The 24,310-nt window shown below is 42.5% G+C and overlaps 1 protein-coding gene across 3 annotated transcripts in view; it reads right to left on the bottom strand.

Moving 5' to 3' along the window:
• Nucleotides 1–24,076, bottom strand: part of LOC121283115 (solute carrier family 13 member 5-like) — a 99,917-nt gene extending 75,841 nt beyond the window's left edge. For 2 of the 3 annotated variants that reach the window (XM_041197240.1, XM_041197241.1), the window contains exon 1: nt 23,754–24,076. The gene's annotated coding sequence lies outside the window, so the exon portion shown is untranslated. The remainder of the gene's footprint in view (nt 1–23,753) is intronic. The other variant, XM_041197238.1, reaches the window with a different exon arrangement.
• Nucleotides 24,077–24,310: the final 234 nt, after the last annotated feature.

Genomic DNA, 24,310 nt, shown 5'->3' with positions numbered 1-24,310 from the left:
ACGTGATACTCTTTAGGACATGTAGTACTGTTTAGGACATGTAGTACTGGTTAAGACACGTGGTACTGTTTAGGACATGTAGTACTGTTTAGGACATGTGGTACTGTTTAGGACTTATGTACTGTTTAGGACACGTGGTACTGTTTAGGACATGTAGTACTGTTTAGGACATGTGGTACTGTTTAGGACATGTGGTACTGTTTAGGACATGTGGTACTGTTTAGGATGTAGTACTGTCTAGGACATGTGGTACTGTTTAGGACATGTGGTATTGTCTGGGACATGTAGTACTGTTTAGGACACTTGGTACTGTCTAGGACATGTAGTACTGTTTAGGACATGTGGTACTATTTAGGACATGTAGTACTGTTTAGGACACGTGGTACTGTTTAGGACATATAGTACTGTTTAGGACATGTAGTACTGTTTAGGACATGTGGTACTGTTTAGGACATGTAGTACTGTTTAGGACACGTGGTACTGTTTAGGACATGTAGTACTGTTTAGAACGTGTAGTACTGTCTAGGACATGTAGTACTGTCTAGGACTTGTAGTACTGTTTAGGATGTAGTACTGTCTAGGACATGTAGTACTGCCTAGGATATGTAGTACTGTTTAGGATGTAGTACTGTCTAGGATAGGTGGTACTGTTTAGGACATGTGGTACTGTTTAGGACACGTGGTACTGTTTAGGACATGTAGTACTGTTTAGGACACGTGATACTGTTTAGGACACGTAGTAATGTTTAGGACATGTAGTACAGTTTAGGACACGTGGTACTGTTTAGGACACGTAGTACTGTTTAGGACATGTGGTACTGTTTAGGACATGTAGTACTGTCTAGGACATGTAGTACTGTCTAGGACATGTAGTACTGTTTAGGACATGCAGTACTGTTTAGGACACGTGGTACTGTTTAGGACATGTAGTACTGTTTAGGACATGTAGTACTGTTTAGGACGTGTGGTACTGTTTAGGACATGTAGTACTGTTCAGGACATGTGGTACTGTTTAGGACATGTAGTACTGTCTAGGACATGTAGTACTGTCTAGGACATGTAGTACTGTTTAGGACATGCAGTACTGTTCAGGACATGTGGTACTGTCTAGGACATGTAGTACTGTTTAGGACATGCAGTACTGTTTAGGACACGTGGTTCTGTTTAGGACATGTAGTACTGTTTACGACACGTGGTACTGTCTAGGACATGTAGTACTGTTTAGGACACGTGGTACTGTCAAGGACATGTAGTACTGTTTAGGACATGTGGTACTGTTTAGGACATGTGGTACTGTTTAGGACATGTGGTACTGTTTAGGATGTAATACTGTCTAGGACATGTAGTACTGTTTAGGACATGTGGTATTGTCTGGGACATGTAGTACTGTTTAGGACACTTGGTACTGTCTAGGACATGTAGTACTGTTTAGGACATGTGGTACTATTTAGGACATGTAGTACTGTTTAGGACACGTGGTACTGTTTAGGACATGTAGTACTGTTTAGGACATGTGGTATTGTCTGGGACATGTAGTACTGTTTAGGACACTTGGTACTGTCTAGGACATGTAGTACTGTTTAGGACATGTGGTACTGTCTAGGACATGTAGTACTGTTTAGGACATGTGGTACTATTTAGGACATGCAGTACTGTTTAGGACACGTGGTACTGTTTAGGACATGTAGTACTGTTTAGGACATGTGGTACTGTTTAGGACATGTAGTACTGTTTAGGACATGTGGTACTATTTAGGACATGTAGTACTGTTTAGGACACGTGGTACTGTTTAGGACACGTGGTACTATTTAGGACATGTGGTACTGTTTAGGACATGTGGTACTGTTTAGGACATGTGGTACTGTTTAGGATGTAATACTGTCTATGACATGTAGTACTGTTTAGGACACTTGGTACTGTCTAGGACATGTAGTACTGTTTAGGACATGTGGTACTATTTAGGACATGTAGTACTGTTTAGGACACGTGGTACTGTTTAGGACATGTAGTAATGTTTAGGACATGTGGTACTGTTTAGGACATGTGGTACTATTTAGGACATGTAGTACTGTTTAGGACACGTGGTACTGTTTAGGACATGTAGTACTGTTTAGGACATGTGGTACTGTTTAGGACATGTAGTACTGTTTAGGACACGTGGTACTGTTTAGGACATGTAGTACTGTTTAGAACGTGTAGTACTGTCTACGACATGTAGTACTGTCTAGGACAGGTAGTACTGTTTAGGATGTAGTACTGTCTAGGACATGTAGTACTGCCTAGGATATGTAGTACTGTTTAGGATGTAGTACTGTCTAGGATAGTTGGTACTGTTTAGGACATGTGGTACTGTTTAGGACACGTGGTACTGTTTAGGATATGTAGTACTGTTTAGGACATGTAGTACTGTTTAGGACACGTGATACTGTTTAGGACATGTAGTACTGTTTAGGATGTAGCACTGTCTAGGACATGTAGTACTGTTTAGGACACGTGGTACTGTTTAGGACATGTGGTACTGTTTAGGACATGTGGTACTGTTTAGGATGTAGTACTGTCTAGGATAGGTGGTACTGTTTAGGACATGTGGTACTGTTTAGGACATGTAGTACTGTTTAGGACATGTGGTACTGTTTAGGACATGTAGTACTGTTTAGGATGTGGTACTGTTTAGGACACGTAGTACTGTCTAGGACATGTGGTACTGTCTAGGACATGTGGTACTGTTTAGGACATGTGGTACTGTTTAGGACATGTAGTACTGTTTAGGACACGTGGTACTGTTTAGGACATGTGGTACTGTTTAGGACATGTGGTACTGTTTAGGATGTAGTACTGTCTAGGACATGTGGTACTGTTTAGGACATGTGGTTTTGTCTGGGACATGTAGTACTGTTTAGGACACTTGGTACTGTCTAGGACATGTAGTACTGTTTAGGACATGTAGTACTGTTTAGGACATGTGGTACTGTTTAGGACATGTAGTACTGTTTAGGACACGCGGTACTGTTTAGGACATGTAGTACTGTTTAGGACATGTAGTACTGTTTAGGACATGTGGTACTGTTTAGGACATGTAGTACTGTTTAGGACACGTGGTACTGTTTAGGACATGTAGTACTGTTTAGAACGTGTAGTACTGTCTAGGACATGTAGTACTGTCTAAGACATGTAGTACTGTTTAGGATGTAGTACTGTCTAGGACATGTAGTACTGCCTAGGATATGTAGTACTGTTTAGGATGTAGTACTGTCTAGGATAGGTGGTACTGTTTAGGACATGTGGTACTGTTTAGGACACGTGGTACTGTTTAGGACATGTAGTACTGTTTAGGACACGTGATACTGTTTAGGACACGTAGTAATGTTTAGGACATGTAGTACAGTTTAGGACACGTGGTACTGTTTAGGACACGTAGTACTGTTTAGGACATGTGGTACTGTTTAGGACATGTAGTACTGTCTAGGACATGTAGTACAGTCTAGGACATGTAGTACTGTTTAGGACATGCAGTACTGTTTAGGACACGTGGTACTGTTTAGGACATGTAGTACTGTTTAGGACATGTAGTACTGTTTAGGACGTGTGGTACTGTTTAGGACATGTAGTACTGTTTAGGACATGTGGTACTGTTTAGGACATGTAGTACTGTTTAGGATGTAGTACTGTCTAGGACATGTAGTACTGTTTAGGACATGCAGTACTGTTTAGGACACGTGGTTCTGTTTAGGACATGTAGTACTGTTTACGACACGTGGTACTGTCTAGGACATGTAGTACTGTTTAGGACACGTGGTACTGTTTAGGACACGTGGTACTATTTAGGACATGTGGTACTGTTTAGGACATGTGGTACTGTTTAGGACATGTGGTACTGTTTAGGACATGTGGTACTGTTTAGGATGTAGTACTGTCTAGGACATGTAGTACTGTTTAGGACATGTGGTATTGTCTGGGACATGTAGTACTGTTTAGGACACTTGGTACTGTCTAGGACATGTAGTACTGTTTAGGACATGTAGTACTGTTTAGGACACGTGGTACTGTTTAGGACATGTAGTACTGTCTAGGACATGTAGTACTGTTTAGGACACGTGGTACTATTTAGGACATGTAGTACTGTTTAGGACACGTGGTACTGTTTAGGACATGTAGTACTGTTTAGGACATGTGGTACTGTTTAGGACATGTAATACTGTTTAGGACATGTGGTACTGTTTAGGACATGTAGTACTGTTTAGAACGTGTAGTACTGTCTAGGACATGTAGTACTGTCTAGGACATGTAGTACTGTTTAGGATGTAGTACTGTCTAGGACATGTAATACTGTCTAGGACATGTAGTACTGTTTAGGATGTAGTACTGTCTAGGACATGTAGTACTGTCTAGGATATGTAGTACTGTTTAGGATGTAGTACTGTCTAGGATAGGTGGTACTGTTTAGGACATGTGGTACTGTTTAGGACACGTGGTACTGTTTAGGACATGTAGTACTGTTTAGGACTTGTAGAACTGTTTAGGACACGTGATACTGTTTAGGACATGTAGTACTGTTTAGGAAATGTAGTACTGTTTAGGACATGTGGTATTGTCTGGGACATGTAGTACTGTTTAGGACACTTGGTACTGTCTAGGACATGTAGTACTGTTTAGGACATGTGGTACTATTTAGGACATGTAGTACTGTTTAGGACACGTGGTACTGTTTAGGACATGTAGTACTGTTTAGGACATGTGGTATTGTCTGGGACATGTAGTACTGTTTAGGACACTTGGTACTGTCTAGGACATGTAGTACTGTTTAGGACATGTGGTACTGTCTAGGACATGTAGTACTGTTTAGGACATGTGGTACTATTTAGGACATGCAGTACTGTTTAGGACACGTGGTACTGTTTAGGACATGTAGTACTGTTTAGGACATGTGGTACTATTTAGGACATGTAGTACTGTTTAGGACACGTGGTACTGTTTAGGACACGTGGTACTATTTAGGACATGTGGTACTGTTTAGGACATGTGGTACTGTTTAGGACATGTGGTACTGTTTAGGATGTAATACTGTCTATGACATGTAGTACTGTTTAGGACACTTGGTACTGTCTAGGACATGTAGTACTGTTTAGGACATGTGGTACTATTTAGGACATGTAGTACTGTTTAGGACACGTGGTACTGTTTAGGACATGTAGTAATGTTTAGGACATGTGGTACTGTTTAGGACATGTGGTACTATTTAGGACATGTAGTACTGTTTAGGACACGTGGTACTGTTTAGGACATGTAGTACTGTTTAGGACATGTGGTACTGTTTAGGACATGTAGTACTGTTTAGGACACGTGGTACTGTTTAGGACATGTAGTACTGTTTAGAACGTGTAGTACTGTCTACGACATGTAGTACTGTCTAGGACAGGTAGTACTGTTTAGGATGTAGTACTGTCTAGGACATGTAGTACTGCCTAGGATATGTAGTACTGTTTAGGATGTAGTACTGTCTAGGATAGTTGGTACTGTTTAGGACATGTGGTACTGTTTAGGACACGTGGTACTGTTTAGGATATGTAGTACTGTTTAGGACATGTAGTACTGTTTAGGACACGTGATACTGTTTAGGACATGTAGTACTGTTTAGGATGTAGCACTGTCTAGGACATGTAGTACTGTTTAGGACACGTGGTACTGTTTAGGACATGTGGTACTGTTTAGGACATGTGGTACTGTTTAGGATGTAGTACTGTCTAGGATAGGTGGTACTGTTTAGGACATGTGGTACTGTTTAGGACATGTAGTACTGTTTAGGACATGTGGTACTGTTTAGGACATGTAGTACTGTTTAGGATGTGGTACTGTTTAGGACACGTAGTACTGTCTAGGACATGTGGTACTGTCTAGGACATGTGGTACTGTTTAGGACATGTGGTACTGTTTAGGACATGTAGTACTGTTTAGGACACGTGGTACTGTTTAGGACATGTGGTACTGTTTAGGACATGTGGTACTGTTTAGGATGTAGTACTGTCTAGGACATGTGGTACTGTTTAGGACATGTGGTTTTGTCTGGGACATGTAGTACTGTTTAGGACACTTGGTACTGTCTAGGACATGTAGTACTGTTTAGGACATGCAGTACTGTTTAGGACATGTGGTACTGTTTAGGACATGTAGTACTGTTTAGGACACGTGGTACTGTCTAGGACATGTAATACTGTTTAGGACATGTGGTACTGTTTAGGACACGTGGTACTATTTAGGACATGTGGTACTGTTTAGGACATGTGCTACTGTTTAGGACATGTGGTACTGTTTAGGATGTAGTACTGTCTAGGACATGTAGTAATGTTTAGGACATGTGGTATTGTCTGGGACATGTAGTACTGTTTAGGACACGTGGTACTGTTTAGGACATGTAGTACTGTTTAGGACATGTAGTACTGTTTAGGACATGTGGTACTGTTTAGGACATGTAGTACTGTTTAGGACACGTGGTACTGTTTAGGACATGTAGTACTGTTTAGAACGTGTAGTACTGTCTAGGACATGTAGTACTGTCTAGGACATGTAGTACTGTTTAGGATGTAGTACTGTCTAGGACATGTAGTACTGTCTAGGATATGTAGTACTGTTTAGGATGTAGTACTGTCTAGGATAGGTGGTACTGTTTAGGACAAGTAGTACTGTTTAGGATATGTAGTACTATTTAGGACATGTAGTACTGTTTAGGACACGTAGTACTGTTTAGGACAAGTGGTACTGTTTAGGACACGTGGTACTGTCTAGGACATGTGGTACTGTTTAGGACACGTAGTACTGTCTAGGACATGTGGTACTGTCTAGGACATGTGGTACTCTTTAGGACATGTGGTACTGTTTAGGACATGTAGTACTGTTTAGGACACGTGGTACTGTTTAGGACATGTGGTACTGTTTAGGACATGTGGTACTGTTTAGGATGTAGTACTGTCTAGGACATGTAGTACTGTTTAGGACATGTGGTATTGTCTGGGACATGTAGTACTGTTTAGGACACTTGGTACTGTCTAGGACATGTAGTACTGTTTAGGACATGTGGTACTATTTAGGACATGTAGTACTGTTTAGGACACGTGGTACTGTTTAGGACATGTAGTACTGTTTAGGACATGTGGTACTGTTTAGGACATGTAGTACTGTTTAGGACACGTGGTACTGTTTAGGACATGTAGTACTGTTTAGAACGTGTAGTACTGTCTACGACATGTAGTACTGTCTAGGACAGGTAGTACTGTTTAGGATGTAGTACTGTCTAGGACATGTAGTACTGCCTAGGATATGTAGTACTGTTTAGGATGTAGTACTGTCTAGGATAGTTGGTACTGTTTAGGACATGTGGTACTGTTTAGGACACGTGGTACTGTTTAGGACATGTAGTACTGTTTAGGACATGTAGTACTGTCTAGGACACGTGATACTCTTTAGGACATGTAGTACTGTTTAGGACATGTAGTACTGGTTAAGACACGTGGTACTGTTTAGGACATGTAGTACTGTTTAGGACATGTGGTACTGTTTAGGACTTATGTACTGTTTAGGACACGTGGTACTGTTTAGGACATGTAGTACTGTTTAGGACATGTGGTACTGTTTAGGACATGTGGTACTGTTTAGGACATGTGGTACTGTTTAGGATGTAGTACTGTCTAGGACATGTGGTACTGTTTAGGACATGTGGTATTGTCTGGGACATGTAGTACTGTTTAGGACACTTGGTACTATCTAGGACATGTAGTACTGTTTAGGACATGTGGTACTATTTAGGACATGTAGTACTGTTTAGGACACGTGGTACTGTTTAGGACATATAGTACTGTTTAGGACATGTAGTACTGTTTAGGACATGTGGTACTGTTTAGGACATGTAGTACTGTTTAGGACACGTGGTACTGTTTAGGACATGTAGTACTGTTTAGAACGTGTAGTACTGTCTAGGACATGTAGTACTGTCTAGGACTTGTAGTACTGTTTAGGATGTAGTACTGTCTAGGACATGTAGTACTGCCTAGGATATGTAGTACTGTTTAGGATGTAGTACTGTCTAGGATAGGTGGTACTGTTTAGGACATGTGGTACTGTTTAGGACACGTGGTACTGTTTAGGACATGTAGTACTGTTTAGGACACGTGATACTGTTTAGGACACGTAGTAATGTTTAGGACATGTAGTACAGTTTAGGACACGTGGTACTGTTTAGGACACTTAGTACTGTTTAGGACATGTGGTACTGTTTAGGACATGTAGTACTGTCTAGGACATGTAGTACTGTCTAGGACATGTAGTACTGTTTAGGACATGCAGTACTGTTTAGGACACGTGGTACTGTTTAGGACATGTAGTACTGTTTAGGACATGTAGTACTGTTTAGGACGTGTGGTACTGTTTAGGACATGTAGTACTGTTCAGGACATGTGGTACTGTTTAGGACATGTAGTACTGTCTAGGACATGTAGTACTGTCTAGGACATGTAGTACTGTTTAGGACATGCAGTACTGTTCAGGACATGTGGTACTGTCTAGGACATGTAGTACTGTTTAGGACATGCAGTACTGTTTAGGACACGTGGTTCTGTTTAGGACATGTAGTACTGTTTACGACACGTGGTACTGTCTAGGACATGTAGTACTGTTTAGGACACGTGGTACTGTCTAGGACATGTAGTACTGTTTAGGACATGTGGTACTGTTTAGGACATGTGGTACTGTTTAGGACATGTGGTACTGTTTAGGATGTAATACTGTCTAGGACATGTAGTACTGTTTAGGACATGTGGTATTGTCTGGGACATGTAGTACTGTTTAGGACACTTGGTACTGTCTAGGACATGTAGTACTGTTTAGGACATGTGGTACTATTTAGGACATGTAGTACTGTTTAGGACACGTGGTACTGTTTAGGACATGTAGTACTGTTTAGGACATGTGGTATTGTCTGGGACATGTAGTACTGTTTAGGACACTTGGTACTGTCTAGGACATGTAGTACTGTTTAGGACATGTGGTACTGTCTAGGACATGTAGTACTGTTTAGGACATGTGGTACTATTTAGGACATGCAGTACTGTTTAGGACACGTGGTACTGTTTAGGACATGTAGTACTGTTTAGGACATGTGGTACTGTTTAGGACATGTAGTACTGTTTAGGACATGTGGTACTATTTAGGACATGTAGTACTGTTTAGGACACGTGGTACTGTTTAGGACACGTGGTACTATTTAGGACATGTGGTACTGTTTAGGACATGTGGTACTGTTTAGGACATGTGGTACTGTTTAGGATGTAATACTGTCTATGACATGTAGTACTGTTTAGGACACTTGGTACTGTCTAGGACATGTAGTACTGTTTAGGACATGTGGTACTATTTAGGACATGTAGTACTGTTTAGGACACGTGGTACTGTTTAGGACATGTAGTAATGTTTAGGACATGTGGTACTGTTTAGGACATGTGGTACTATTTAGGACATGTAGTACTGTTTAGGACACGTGGTACTGTTTAGGACATGTAGTACTGTTTAGGACATGTGGTACTGTTTAGGACATGTAGTACTGTTTAGGACACGTGGTACTGTTTAGGACATGTAGTACTGTTTAGAACGTGTAGTACTGTCTACGACATGTAGTACTGTCTAGGACAGGTAGTACTGTTTAGGATGTAGTACTGTCTAGGACATGTAGTACTGCCTAGGATATGTAGTACTGTTTAGGATGTAGTACTGTCTAGGATAGTTGGTACTGTTTAGGACATGTGGTACTGTTTAGGACACGTGGTACTGTTTAGGATATGTAGTACTGTTTAGGACATGTAGTACTGTTTAGGACACGTGATACTGTTTAGGACATGTAGTACTGTTTAGGATGTAGCACTGTCTAGGACATGTAGTACTGTTTAGGACACGTGGTACTGTTTAGGACATGTGGTACTGTTTAGGACATGTGGTACTGTTTAGGATGTAGTACTGCCTAGGATAGGTGGTACTGTTTAGGACATGTGGTACTGTTTAGGACATGTAGTACTGTTTAGGACATGTGGTACTGTTTAGGACATGTAGTACTGTTTAGGATGTGGTACTGTTTAGGACACGTAGTACTGTCTAGGACATGTGGTACTGTCTAGGACATGTGGTACTGTTTAGGACATGTGGTACTGTTTAGGACATGTAGTACTGTTTAGGACACGTGGTACTGTTTAGGACACGTGGTACTGTTTAGGACATGTGGTACTGTTTAGGATGTAGTACTGTCTAGGACATGTGGTACTGTTTAGGACATGTGGTACTGTTTAGGACATGTGGTTTTGTCTGGGACATGTAGTACTGTTTAGGACACTTGGTACTGTCTAGGACATGTAGTACTGTTTAGGACATGTAGTACTGTTTAGGACATGTGGTACTGTTTAGGACATGTAGTACTGTTTAGGACACGCGGTACTGTTTAGGACATGTAGTACTGTTTAGGACATGTAGTACTGTTTAGGACATGTGGTACTGTTTAGGACATGTAGTACTGTTTAGGACACGTGGTACTGTTTAGGACATGTAGTACTGTTTAGAACGTGTAGTACTGTCTAGGACATGTAGTACTGTCTAAGACATGTAGTACTGTTTAGGATGTAGTACTGTCTAGGACATGTAGTACTGCCTAGGATATGTAGTACTGTTTAGGATGTAGTACTGTCTAGGATAGGTGGTACTGTTTAGGACATGTGGTACTGTTTAGGACACGTGGTACTGTTTAGGACATGTAGTACTGTTTAGGACACGTGATACTGTTTAGGACACGTAGTAATGTTTAGGACATGTAGTACAGTTTAGGACACGTGGTACTGTTTAGGACACGTAGTACTGTTTAGGACATGTGGTACTGTCTAGGACATGTAGTACTGTCTAGGACATGTAGTACTGTTTAGGACATGCAGTACTGTTTAGGACACGTGGTACTGTTTAGGACATGTAGTACTGTTTAGGACATGTAGTACTGTTTAGGACGTGTGGTACTGTTTAGGACATGTAGTACTGTTTAGGACATGTGGTACTGTTTAGGACATGTAGTACTGTTTAGGATGTAGTACTGTCTAGGACATGTAGTACTGTTTAGGACATGCAGTACTGTTTAGGACACGTGGTTCTGTTTAGGACATGTAGTACTGTTTACGACACGTGGTACTGTCTAGGACATGTAGTACTGTTTAGGACACGTGGTACTGTTTAGGACACGTGGTACTATTTAGGACATGTGGTACTGTTTAGGACATGTGGTACTGTTTAGGATGTAGTACTGTCTAGGACATGTAGTACTGTTTAGGACATGTGGTATTGTCTGGGACATGTAGTACTGTTTAGGACACTTGGTACTGTCTAGGACATGTAGTACTGTTTAGGACATGTAGTACTGTTTAGGACACGTGGTACTGTTTAGGACATGTAGTACTGTCTAGGACATGTAGTACTGTTTAGGACACGTGGTACTATTTAGGACATGTAGTACTGTTTAGGACACGTGGTACTGTTTAGGACATGTAGTACTGTTTAGGACATGTGGTACTGTTTAGGACATGTAATACTGTTTAGGACATGTGGTACTGTTTAGGACATGTAGTACTGTTTAGAACGTGTAGTACTGTCTAGGACATGTAGTACTGTCTAGGACATGTAGTACTGTTTAGGATGTAGTACTGTCTAGGACATGTAATACTGTCTAGGACATGTAGTACTGTTTAGGATGTAGTACTGTCTAGGACATGTAGTACTGTCTAGGATATGTAGTACTGTTTAGGATGTAGTACTGTCTAGGATAGGTGGCACTGTTTAGGACATGTGGTACTGTTTAGGACACGTGGTACTGTTTAGGACATGTAGTACTGTTTAGGACTTGTAGAACTGTTTAGGACACGTGATACTGTTTAGGACATGTAGTACTGTTTAGGAAATGTAGTACTGTTTAGGACATGTGGTATTGTCTGGGACATGTAGTACTGTTTAGGACACTTGGTACTGTCTAGGACATGTAGTACTGTTTAGGACATGTGGTACTATTTAGGACATGTAGTACTGTTTAGGACACGTGGTACTGTTTAGGACATGTAGTACTGTTTAGGACATGTGGTATTGTCTGGGACATGTAGTACTGTTTAGGACACTTGGTACTGTCTAGGACATGTAGTACTGTTTAGGACATGTGGTACTGTCTAGGACATGTAGTACTGTTTAGGACATGTGGTACTATTTAGGACATGCAGTACTGTTTAGGACACGTGGTACTGTTTAGGACATGTAGTACTGTTTAGGACATGTGGTACTGTTTAGGACATGTAGTACTGTTTAGGACATGTGGTACTATTTAGGACATGTAGTACTGTTTAGGACACGTGGTACTGTTTAGGACACGTGGTACTATTTAGGACATGTGGTACTGTTTAGGACATGTGGTACTGTTTAGGACATGTGGTACTGTTTAGGATGTAATACTGTCTATGACATGTAGTACTGTTTAGGACACTTGGTACTGTCTAGGACATGTAGTACTGTTTAGGACATGTGGTACTATTTAGGACATGTAGTACTGTTTAGGACACGTGATACTGTTTAGGACATGTAGTAATGTTTAGGACATGTGGTACTGTTTAGGACATGTGGTACTATTTAGGACATGTAGTACTGTTTAGGACACGTGGTACTGTTTAGGACATGTAGTACTGTTTAGGACATGTGGTACTGTTTAGGACATGTAGTACTGTTTAGGACACGTGGTACTGTTTAGGACATGTAGTACTGTTTAGAACGTGTAGTACTGTCTACGACATGTAGTACTGTCTAGGACAGGTAGTACTGTTTAGGATGTAGTACTGTCTAGGACATGTAGTACTGCCTAGGATATGTAGTACTGTTTAGGATGTAGTACTGTCTAGGATAGTTGGTACTGTTTAGGACATGTGGTACTGTTTAGGACACGTGGTACTGTTTAGGATATGTAGTACTGTTTAGGACATGTAGTACTGTTTAGGACACGTGATACTGTTTAGGACATGTAGTACTGTTTAGGATGTAGCACTGTCTAGGACATGTAGTACTGTTTAGGACACGTGGTACTGTTTAGGACATGTGGTACTGTTTAGGACATGTGGTACTGTTTAGGATGTAGTACTGTCTAGGATAGGTGGTACTGTTTAGGACATGTGGTACTGTTTAGGACATGTAGTACTGTTTAGGACATGTGGTACTGTTTAGGACATGTAGTACTGTTTAGGATGTGGTACTGTTTAGGACACGTAGTACTGTCTAGGACATGTGGTACTGTCTAGGACATGTGGTACTGTTTAGGACATGTGGTACTGTTTAGGACATGTAGTACTGTTTAGGACACGTGGTACTGTTTAGGACATGTGGTACTGTTTAGGACATGTGGTACTGTTTAGGATGTAGTACTGTCTAGGACATGTGGTACTGTTTAGGACATGTGGTTTTGTCTGGGACATGTAGTACTGTTTAGGACACTTGGTACTGTCTAGGACATGTAGTACTGTTTAGGACATGTAGTACTGTTTAGGACATGTGGTACTGTTTAGGACATGTAGTACTGTTTAGGACACGTGGTACTGTTTAGGACATGTAGTACTGTTTAGGACATGTAGTACTGTTTAGGACACGTGGTACTGTTTAGGACATGTAGTACTGTTTAGAACGTGTAGTACTGTCTAGGACATGTAGTACTGTCTAAGACATGTAGTACTGTTTAGGATGTAGTACTGTCTAGGACATGTAGTACTGCCTAGGATATGTAGTACTGTTTAGGATGTAGTACTGTCTAGGATAGGTGGTACTGTTTAGGACATGTGGTACTGTTTAGGACACGTGGTACTGTTTAGGACATGTAGTACTGTTTAGGACACGTGATACTGTTTAGGACACGTAGTAATGTTTAGGACATGTAGTACAGTTTAGGACACGTGGTACTGTTTAGGACACGTAGTACTGTTTAGGACATGTGGTACTGTTTAGGACATGTAGTACTGTCTAGGACATGTAGTACTGTCTAGGACATGTAGTACTGTTTAGGACATGCAGTACTGTTTAGGACACGTGGTACTGTTTAGGACATGTAGTACTGTTTAGGACATGTAGTACTGTTTAGGACGTGTGGTACTGTTTAGGACATGTAGTACTGTTTAGGACATGTGGTACTGTTTAGGACATGTAGTACTGTTTAGGATGTAGTACTGTCTAGGACATGTAGTACTGTTTAGGACATGCAGTACTGTTTAGGACACGTGGTTCTGTTTAGGACATGTAGTACTGTTTAGGACATGTGGTACTGTTTAGGATGTAGTACTGTCTAGGATAGGTGGTACTGTTTAGGACATGTGGTACTGTTTAGGACATGTAGTACTGTTTAGGACATGTGGTACTGTTTAGGACATGTAGTACTGTTTAGGATGTGGTACTGTTTAGGACACGTAGTACTGTCTAGGACATGTGGTACTGTCTAGGACATGTGGTACTGTTTAGGACATGTGGTACTGTTTAGGACATGTAGTACTGTTTAGGACACGTGGTACTGTTTAGGACATGTGGTACTGTTTAGGACATGTGGTACTGTTTAGGATGTAGTACTGTCTAGGACATGTGGTACTGTTTAGGACATGTGGTTTTGTCTGGGACATGTAGTACTGTTTAGGACACTTGGTACTGTCTAGGACATGTAGTACTGTTTAGGACATGTAGTACTGTTTAGGACATGTGGTACTGTTTAGGACATGTAGTACTGTTTAGGACACGTGGTACTGTTTAGGACATGTAGTACTGTTTAGGACATGTAGTACTGTTTAGGACACGTGGTACTGTTTAGGACATGTAGTACTGTTTAGAACGTGTAGTACTGTCTAGGACATGTAGTACTGTCTAAGACATGTAGTACTGTTTAGGATGTAGTACTGTCTAGGACATGTAGTACTGCCTAGGATATGTAGTACTGTTTAGGATGTAGTACTGTCTAGGATAGGTGGTACTGTTTAGGACATGTGGTACTGTTTAGGACACGTGGTACTGTTTAGGACATGTAGTACTGTTTAGGACACGTGATACTGTTTAGGACACGTAGTAATGTTTAGGACATGTAGTACAGTTTAGGACACGTGGTACTGTTTAGGACACGTAGTACTGTTTAGGACATGTGGTACTGTTTAGGACATGTAGTACTGTCTAGGACATGTAGTACTGTCTAGGACATGTAGTACTGTTTAGGACATGCAGTACTGTTTAGGACACGTGGTACTGTTTAGGACATGTAGTACTGTTTAGGACATGTAGTACTGTTTAGGACGTGTGGTACTGTTTAGGACATGTAGTACTGTTTAGGACATGTGGTACTGTTTAGGACATGTAGTACTGTTTAGGATGTAGTACTGTCTACGACATGTAGTACTGTTTAGGACATGCAGTACTGTTTAGGACACGTGGTTCTGTTTAGGACATGTAGTACTGTTTACGACACGTGGTACTGTCTAGGACATGTAGTACTGTTTAGGACACGTGGTACTGTTTAGGACACGTGGTACTATTTAGGACATGTGGTACTGTTTAGGACATGTGGTACTGTTTAGGACATGTGGTACTGTTTAGGACATGTGGTACTGTTTAGGATGTAGTACTGTCTAGGACATGTAGTACTGTTTAGGACATGTGGTATTGTCTGGGACATGTAGTACTGTTTAGGACACTTGGTACTGTCTAGGACATGTAGTACTGTTTAGGACATGTAGTACTGTTTAGGACACGTGGTACTGTTTAGGACATGTAGTACTGTCTAGGACATGTAGTACTGTTTAGGACACGTGGTACTATTTAGGACATGTAGTACTGTTTAGGATACGTGGTACTGTTTAGGACATGTAGTACTGTTTAGGATGTAGTACTGTCTAGGAAATGTAGTACTGTCTAGGATATGTAGTACTGTTTAGGATGTAGTACTGTCTAGGATAGGTGGCACTGTTTAGGACATGTGGTACTGTTTAGGACACGTGGTACTGTTTAGGACATGTAGTACTGTTTAGGACTTGTAGAACTGTTTAGGACACGTGATACTGTTTAGGACATGTAGTACTGTTTAGGAAATGTAGTACTGTTTAGGACATGTGGTATTGTCTGGGACATGTAGTACTGTTTAGGACACTTGGTACTGTCTAGGACATGTAGTACTGTTTAGGACATGTGGTACTATTTAGGACATGTAGTACTGTTTAGGACACGTGGTACTGTTTAGGACATGTAGTACTGTTTAGGACATGTGGTATTGTCTGGGACATGTAGTACTGTTTAGGACACTTGGTACTGTCTAGGACATGTAGTACTGTTTAGGACATGTGGTACTATTTAGGACATGCAGTACTGTTTAGGACACGTGGTACTGTTTAGGACATGTAGTACTGTTTAGGACATGTGGTACTGTTTAGGACATGTAGTACTGTTTAGGACATGTGGTACTATTTAGGACATGTAGTACTGTTTAGGACACGTGGTACTGTTTAGGACACGTGGTACTATTTAGGACATGTGGTACTGTTTAGGACATGTGGTACTGTTTAGGACATGTGGTACTGTTTAGGATGTAATACTGTCTATGACATGTAGTACTGTTTAGGACACTTGGTACTGTCTAGGACATGTAGTACTGTTTAGGACATGTGGTACTATTTAGGACATGTAGTACTGTTTAGGACACGTGGTACTGTTTAGGACATGTAGTAATGTTTAGGACATGTGGTACTGTTTAGGACATGTGGTACTATTTAGGACATGTAGTACTGTTTAGGACACGTGGTACTGTTTAGGACATGTAGTACTGTTTAGGACATGTGGTACTGTTTAGGACATGTAGTACTGTTTAGGACACGTGGTATTGTTTAGGACATGTAGTACTGTTTAGAACGTGTAGTACTGTCTACGACATGTAGTACTGTCTAGGACAGGTAGTACTGTTTAGGATGTAGTACTGTCTAGGACATGTAGTACTGCCTAGGATATGTAGTACTGTTTAGGATGTAGTACTGTCTAGGATAGTTGGTACTGTTTAGGACATGTGGTACTGTTTAGGACACGTGGTACTGTTTAGGATATGTAGTACTGTTTAGGACATGTAGTACTGTTTAGGACACGTGATACTGTTTAGGACATGTAGTACTGTTTAGGATGTAGCACTGTCTAGGACATGTAGTACTGTTTAGGACACGTGGTACTGTTTAGGACATGTGGTACTGTTTAGGACATGTGGTACTGTTTAGGATGTAGTACTGTCTAGGATAGGTGGTACTGTTTAGGACATGTGGTACTGTTTAGGACATGTAGTACTGTTTAGGACATGTGGTACTGTTTAGGACATGTAGTACTGTTTAGGATGTGGTACTGTTTAGGACACGTAGTACTGTCTAGGACATGTGGTACTGTCTAGGACATGTGGTACTGTTTAGGACATGTGGTACTGTTTAGGACATGTAGTACTGTTTAGGACACGTGGTACTGTTTAGGACATGTGGTACTGTTTAGGACATGTGGTACTGTTTAGGATGTAGTACTGTCTAGGACATGTGGTACTGTTTAGGACATGTGGTTTTGTCTGGGACATGTAGTACTGTTTAGGACACTTGGTACTGTCTAGGACATGTAGTACTGTTTAGGACATGTAGTACTGTTTAGGACATGTGGTACTGTTTAGGACATGTAGTACTGTTTAGGACACGTGGTACTGTTTAGGACATGTAGTACTGTTTAGGACATGTAGTACTGTTTAGGACACGTGGTACTGTTTAGGACATGTAGTACTGTTTAGAACGTGTAGTACTGTCTAGGACATGTAGTACTGTCTAAGACATGTAGTACTGTTTAGGATGTAGTACTGTCTAGGACATGTAGTACTGCCTAGGATATGTAGTACTGTTTAGGATGTAGTACTGTCTAGGATAGGTGGTACTGTTTAGGACATGTGGTACTGTTTAGGACACGTGGTACTGTTTAGGACATGTAGTACTGTTTAGGACACGTGATACTGTTTAGGACACGTAGTAATGTTTAGGACATGTAGTACAGTTTAGGACACGTGGTACTGTTTAGGACACGTAGTACTGTTTAGGACATGTGGTACTGTTTAGGACATGTAGTACTGTCTAGGACATGTAGTACTGTCTAGGACATGTAGTACTGTTTAGGACATGCAGTACTGTTTAGGACACGTGGTACTGTTTAGGACATGTAGTACTGTTTAGGACATGTAGTACTGTTTAGGACGTGTGGTACTGTTTAGGACATGTAGTACTGTTTAGGACATGTGGTACTGTTTAGGACATGTAGTACTGTTTAGGATGTAGTACTGTCTAGGACATGTAGTACTGTTTAGGACATGCAGTAATGTTTAGGACACGTGGTTCTGTTTAGGACATGTAGTACTGTTTACGACACGTGGTACTGTCTAGGACATGTAGTACTGTTTAGGACACGTGGTACTGTTTAGGACACGTGGTACTATTTAGGACATGTGGTACTGTTTAGGACATGTGGTACTGTTTAGGACATGTGGTACTGTTTAGGACATGTGGTACTGTTTAGGATGTAGTACTGTCTAGGACATGTAGTACTGTTTAGGACATGTGGTATTGTCTGGGACATGTAGTACTGTTTAGGACACTTGGTACTGTCTAGGACATGTAGTACTGTTTAGGACATGTAGTACTGTTTAGGACACGTGGTACTGTTTAGGACATGTAGTACTGTCTAGGACATGTAGTACTGTTTAGGACACGTGGTACTATTTAGGACATGTAGTACTGTTTAGGATACGTGGTACTGTTTAGGACATGTAGTACTGTTTAGGACATGTGGTACTGTTTAGGACATGTAATACTGTTTAGGACATGTGGTACTGTTTAGGACATGTAGTACTGTTTAGAACGTGTAGTACTGTCTAGGACATGTAGTACTGTCTAGGACATGTAGTACTGTTTAGGATGTAGTACTGTCTAGGACATGTAATACTGTCTAGGACATGTAGTACTGTTTAGGATGTAGTACTGTCTAGGACATGTAGTACTGTCTAGGATATGTAGTACTGTTTAGGATGTAGTACTGTCTAGGATAGGTGGCACTGTTTAGGACATGTGGTACTGTTTAGGACACGTGGTACTGTTTAGGACATGTAGTACTGTTTAGGAAATGTAGTACTGTTTAGGACACGTGGTACTGTTTAGGACATGTAGTACTGTCTAGGACATGTTGTACTGTTTATGACATGTGATACTGTTTAGGACACGTGGTACTATTTAGGACATGTGGTACTGTTTAGGACATGTGCTACTGTTTAGGACATGTGGTACTGTTTAGGATGTAGTACTGTCTAGGACATGTAGTACTGTTTAGGACACGTGGTACTGTCTAGGACATGTTGTACTGTTTATGACATGTGGTACTGTTTAGGACACGTGGTACTATTTAGGACATGTGGTATTGTTTAGGACATGTGCTACTATTTAGGACATGTGGTACTGTTTAGGATGTAGTACTGTCTAGGACATGCAGTACTGTTTAGGACACTTGGTACTGTCTAGGACATGTAGTACTGTTTAGGACATGTGGTACTATTTAGGACATGTAGTACTGTTTAGGACACGTGGTACTGTTTAGGACATGTAGTACTGTTTAGGACATGTAGTACTGTTTAGGACATGTAGTACTGTTTAGGACATGTGGTACTATTTAGGACATGTAGTACTGTTTAGGACACGTGGTACTGTTTAGGACATGTAGTACTGTTTAGGACACGTGGTACTGTTTAGGACATGTAGTACTGTTTAGAACGTGTAGTACTGTCTAGGACATGTAGTACTGTCTAGGACATATAGTACTGTTAAGGATGTAGTACTGTCTAGGACATGTAGTACTGTCTAGGATATGTAGTACTGTTTAGGACATGTGGTACTCTTTAGGACACGTGGTACGGTTTAGGACACGTGGTACTGTTTAGGACATGTAGTACTGTTTAGGACATGTAGTACTGTTGCATTTCAAAACCCAACCAGACCCCTTGTTCTGGACACTCCCTGGCAGAGAAAATAGATTCCCTCTACCTGCCCTCTCCAACCCTTTTATTATTAACAAATATGGCACTGTGTTCGTGAGATCTCCTGGACTGCTTTCCATTGATAGGCGAGTCAGAGAGCTCTGCACCAGTTAATCATTTCCCACTCAGCCATCTATTTTCAAGTCTTATCCCTCGATCAGGTCAGACCTTGAAATCTGAATGAGAGCAAGCCAAGTTTCGGTCGATGATTCCTCCGGTCCCAGGGGCCTTCGGAGAAAGCGTCAAGTGAAGGTGGCAGAGCCAAGCCAACGCCAGCGAGTGACTCCATGGAGCTGCAGTTACCCAGCACAGGCCGGCCTGAAGCAGGGGCCTTTCCTGACTCAGTTGGGCCAGTGATGGTTCGAGTTGAGGGGAGCACTGAGCACTGGTCTGAGGCAAAACAAAAACAGAATTACCTGGAAAAACTCAGCAGGTCTGGCAGCATCGGCGGAGAAGAAAAGAGTTGACGTTTCGAGTCCTCATGACCCTTCGACAGAACTTGAGTTCGAGTCCAGGAAAGAGCTGAAATATAAGCTGGTTTAAGGTGTGTGTGTGGGGGGCGGAGAGATAGAGAGACAGAGAGGTGGAGGGGGTTGGTGTGGTTGTAGCGACAAACAAGCAGTGATAGAAGCAGATCATCAAAAGATGTCAACAACAATAGTACAATAGAACACATAGGTGTTAAAGTTAAAGTTGGTGATATTATCTAAACGAATGTGCTAATTAAGAATGGATGGTAGGGCACTCAAGGTATAGCTCTAGTGGGTTTTTTTTTTATATTTTATATAATGGAAATAGGTGGGAAAAGGAAAATCTTTATAATTTATTGGGAAAAAAAAAAAGAAGGGGGTAACAGAAAGGGGGTGGGGATGGGGGAGGGGACTCACGACCTAAAGTTGTTGAATTCAATATTCAGTCCGGAAGGCTGTAAAGTCCCTAGTCGGAAGATGAGGTGTTGTTCCTCCAGTTTGCGTTGGGCTTCACTGGAACAATGCAGCAAGCCAAGGACAGACATGTGGGCAAGAGAGCAGGGTGGAGTGTTAAAATGGCAAGCGACAGGGAGGTTTGGGTCATTCTTGCGGACAGACCGCAGGTGTTCTGCAAAGCGGTCGCCCAGTTTACGTTTGGTCTCTCCAATGTAGAGGAGACCACATTGGGAGCAACGAATGCAGTAGACTAAGTTGGGGGAAATGCAAGTGAAATGCTGCTTCACTTGAAAGGAGTGTTTGGGTCCTTGGACGGTGAGGAGAGAGGAAGTGACGGGGCAGGTGTTGCATCTTTTGCGTGGGCAAGGGGTTGTGCCATAGGAGGGGGTTGAGGTGTAGGGGGTGATGGAGGAGTGGACCAGGGTGTCCCGGAGGGAGCGATCCCTACGGAATGCCGATAAGGGGGGTGAAGGGAAGATGTGTTTGGTAGTGGCATCATGCTGGAGTTGGCGGAAATGGCGGAGGATGATCCTTTGAATGCGGAGGCTGGTGGGGTGATAAGTGAGGACAAGGGGGGACCCTATCATGTTTCTGGGAGGGAGGAGAAGGAGTGAGGGCGGATGCGCGGGAGATGGGCCGGACACAGTTGAGGGCCCTGTCAACGACCGTGGGTGGAAAACCTCGGTTAAGGAAGAAGGAGGACATGTCAGAGGAACTGTTTTTGAATGTAGCATCATCGGAACAGATGCGACGGAGGCGAAGGAACTGAGAGAATGGGATGGAGTCCTTACAGGAAGTGGGGTGTGAGGAGCTGTAGTCGAGATAGCTGTGGGTGTCGGTGGGTTTGTAATGGATATTGGTGGACAGTCTATCACCAGAGATTGAGACAGAGAGGTCAAGGAAGGGAAGGGAAGTGTCAGAGATGGACCACGTGAAAATGATGGAGGGGTGGAGATTGGAAGCAAAATTAATAAATTTTTCCAAGTCCTGACGAGAGCACGAAGCAGCACCGAAATAATCATCGATGTACCGGAGAAAGAGTTGTGGAAGGGGGCCGGAGTAGGACTGCAACAAGGAATGTTCCACATACCCCATAAAGAGACATTATTAAGAGACTCCCCTTATCGGCATTCCGTAGGGATCGCTCCCTCCGGGACACCCTGGTCCACTCCTCCATCACCCCCTACTCCTCAACCCCCTCCTATGGCACAACCCCTTGCCCACGCAAAAGATGCAACACCTGCCCCTTCACTTCCTCTCTCCTCACCGTCCAAGGACCCAAACACTCCTTTCAAGTGAAGCAGCATTTCACTTGCATTTCCCCCAACTTAGTCTACTGCATTCGTTGCTCCCAATGTGGTCTCCTCTACATTGGAGAGACCAAACGTAAACTGGGCGACCGCTTTGCAGAACACCTGCGGTCTGTCCGCAAGAATGACCCAAACCTCCCTGTCGCTTGCCATTTTAACACTCCACCCTGCTCTCTTGCCCACTGTCTGTCCTTGGCTTGCTGCATTGTTCCAGTGAAGCCCAACGCAAACTGGAGGAACAACACCTCATCTTCCGACTAGGGACTTTACAGCCTTCCGGACTGAATATTGAATTCAACAACTTTAGGTCGTGAGTCCCCTCCCCCATCCCCACCCCCTTTCTGTTACCCCCTTCTTTTTTTTTCCCAATAAATTATAAAGATTTTCCTTTTCCCACCTATTTCCATTATATAAAATATAAAAAAAAACCCCACTAGAGCTATACCTTGAGTGCCCTACCATCCATTCTTAATTAGCACATTCGTTTAGATAATATCACCAACTTTAACTTTAACACCTATGTGTTCTATTGTACTATTGTTGTTGACATCTTTTGATGATCTGCTTCTATCACTGCTTGTTTGTCGCTACAACCACACCAACCCTCTCCACCTCTCTGTCTCTCTATCTCTCCGCCCCCCACACACACACCTTAAACCAGCTTATATTTCAGCTCTTTCCTGGACTCGAACTCAAGTTCTGTCGAAGGGTCATGAGGACTCGTAACGTCAACTCTTTTCTTCTCCGCCGATGCTGCCAGACCTGCTGAGTTTTTCCAGGTAATTCTGTTTTTGTTTTGGATTTCCAGCATCCGCAGTTTTTTTGTTTTTATCACTGGTCTGAGGCAACTGGATAACTACTGATGGAGGAAATGCCCATCTGAGGGCCCCAGTGAATGAAGAGTGAAAATCTTCAGCACTCACATTGCTGCGGCCCAGTTTTTTGCTGCAGGGCTTAAACAGTTTAAGATAAACCAGCTAAACCTGCACCAGATCAACAGGCTGAAGGGATGGCCGATATCCAGCCAGTGTTTATCACTGGAGCAGCAGCAACATCAACCTTTCACTTTCACAATTACATTCCAGAATGTCCTATAGGAAGGACGAAGCTCATTCTCCTGCCCACCCCCGCCATGTCCATGTGCAAAGTGGCTCTGAGGGGACAATCTCTGCCCCATTCCCAGCCCATTCTTTACCCAACCTCCTGCTGTCCAACATCAAGAGCTGCCCACCCCCCACTCCCAGCTCAGATCCCCAATCCCTCAGTGATCCCCCTCCCCCAGCTCAGATCCCCAATCCCTCAGCGATCCCCCCCCCCCACCCCCCCCCAAGTCGAACAGCTGCCCTGACTGGGAGGGTGGAGCAGGAGCCACTCACTCACCAGCAGCAGCACCCGCTCCCGATTCTCCTTCAGCAGCTGCTCCACTGTGTCCGAACAAACATTCTCCACCGTGGGGAACCGCTGTCGGATCCACTCACTCACTGGCTCCATGTCCCAGCCGCCGCTTCAACCCTCGGGGCCGGTTCCACTTCTCCCCGGGGACAGACTGAGAGATGTTGGCGGAGGCTGAGACTCTCACTGTTCACCCCGCGGTCAGTCTGAACACACTCACTCTCTCGTCTCTGCTTAATAACTAAGCAGGAACCCTCTGGGCTCCGGCTCTTTGACTGCAAACACCGGGGTTATTTGGGCGCTCGGCTCAGGCTGGAACTGGCACCTGGAGCCCTGTGTCCAGTCCTGCTCTCCTCACTAAAGGAGGGATGTACTGGCACTGGCTAGAATGCAGAGAGGGTTCACCAGGCTGGTTCCAGGCACGGTGAAGTTGGTTTTGTCTTTATGAGGAAAGGCTGAGCAGGTTGGGTCCTTACCCACTGAACTTCAGCAGAATGAGAGATGACCTTGTGAAATATATAAGATTGTCAGGGGCTTTGACACGG

The sequence above is a fragment of the Carcharodon carcharias genome, chromosome 10, assembly GCF_017639515.1.
Source record: "Carcharodon carcharias isolate sCarCar2 chromosome 10, sCarCar2.pri, whole genome shotgun sequence".
Classification (NCBI taxonomy): Eukaryota; Metazoa; Chordata; class Chondrichthyes; order Lamniformes; family Lamnidae; genus Carcharodon; species Carcharodon carcharias.
The sequence above is the reverse complement of the archived record's forward strand: the minus strand, read 5'-3'. Positions and strand labels throughout refer to the sequence as shown.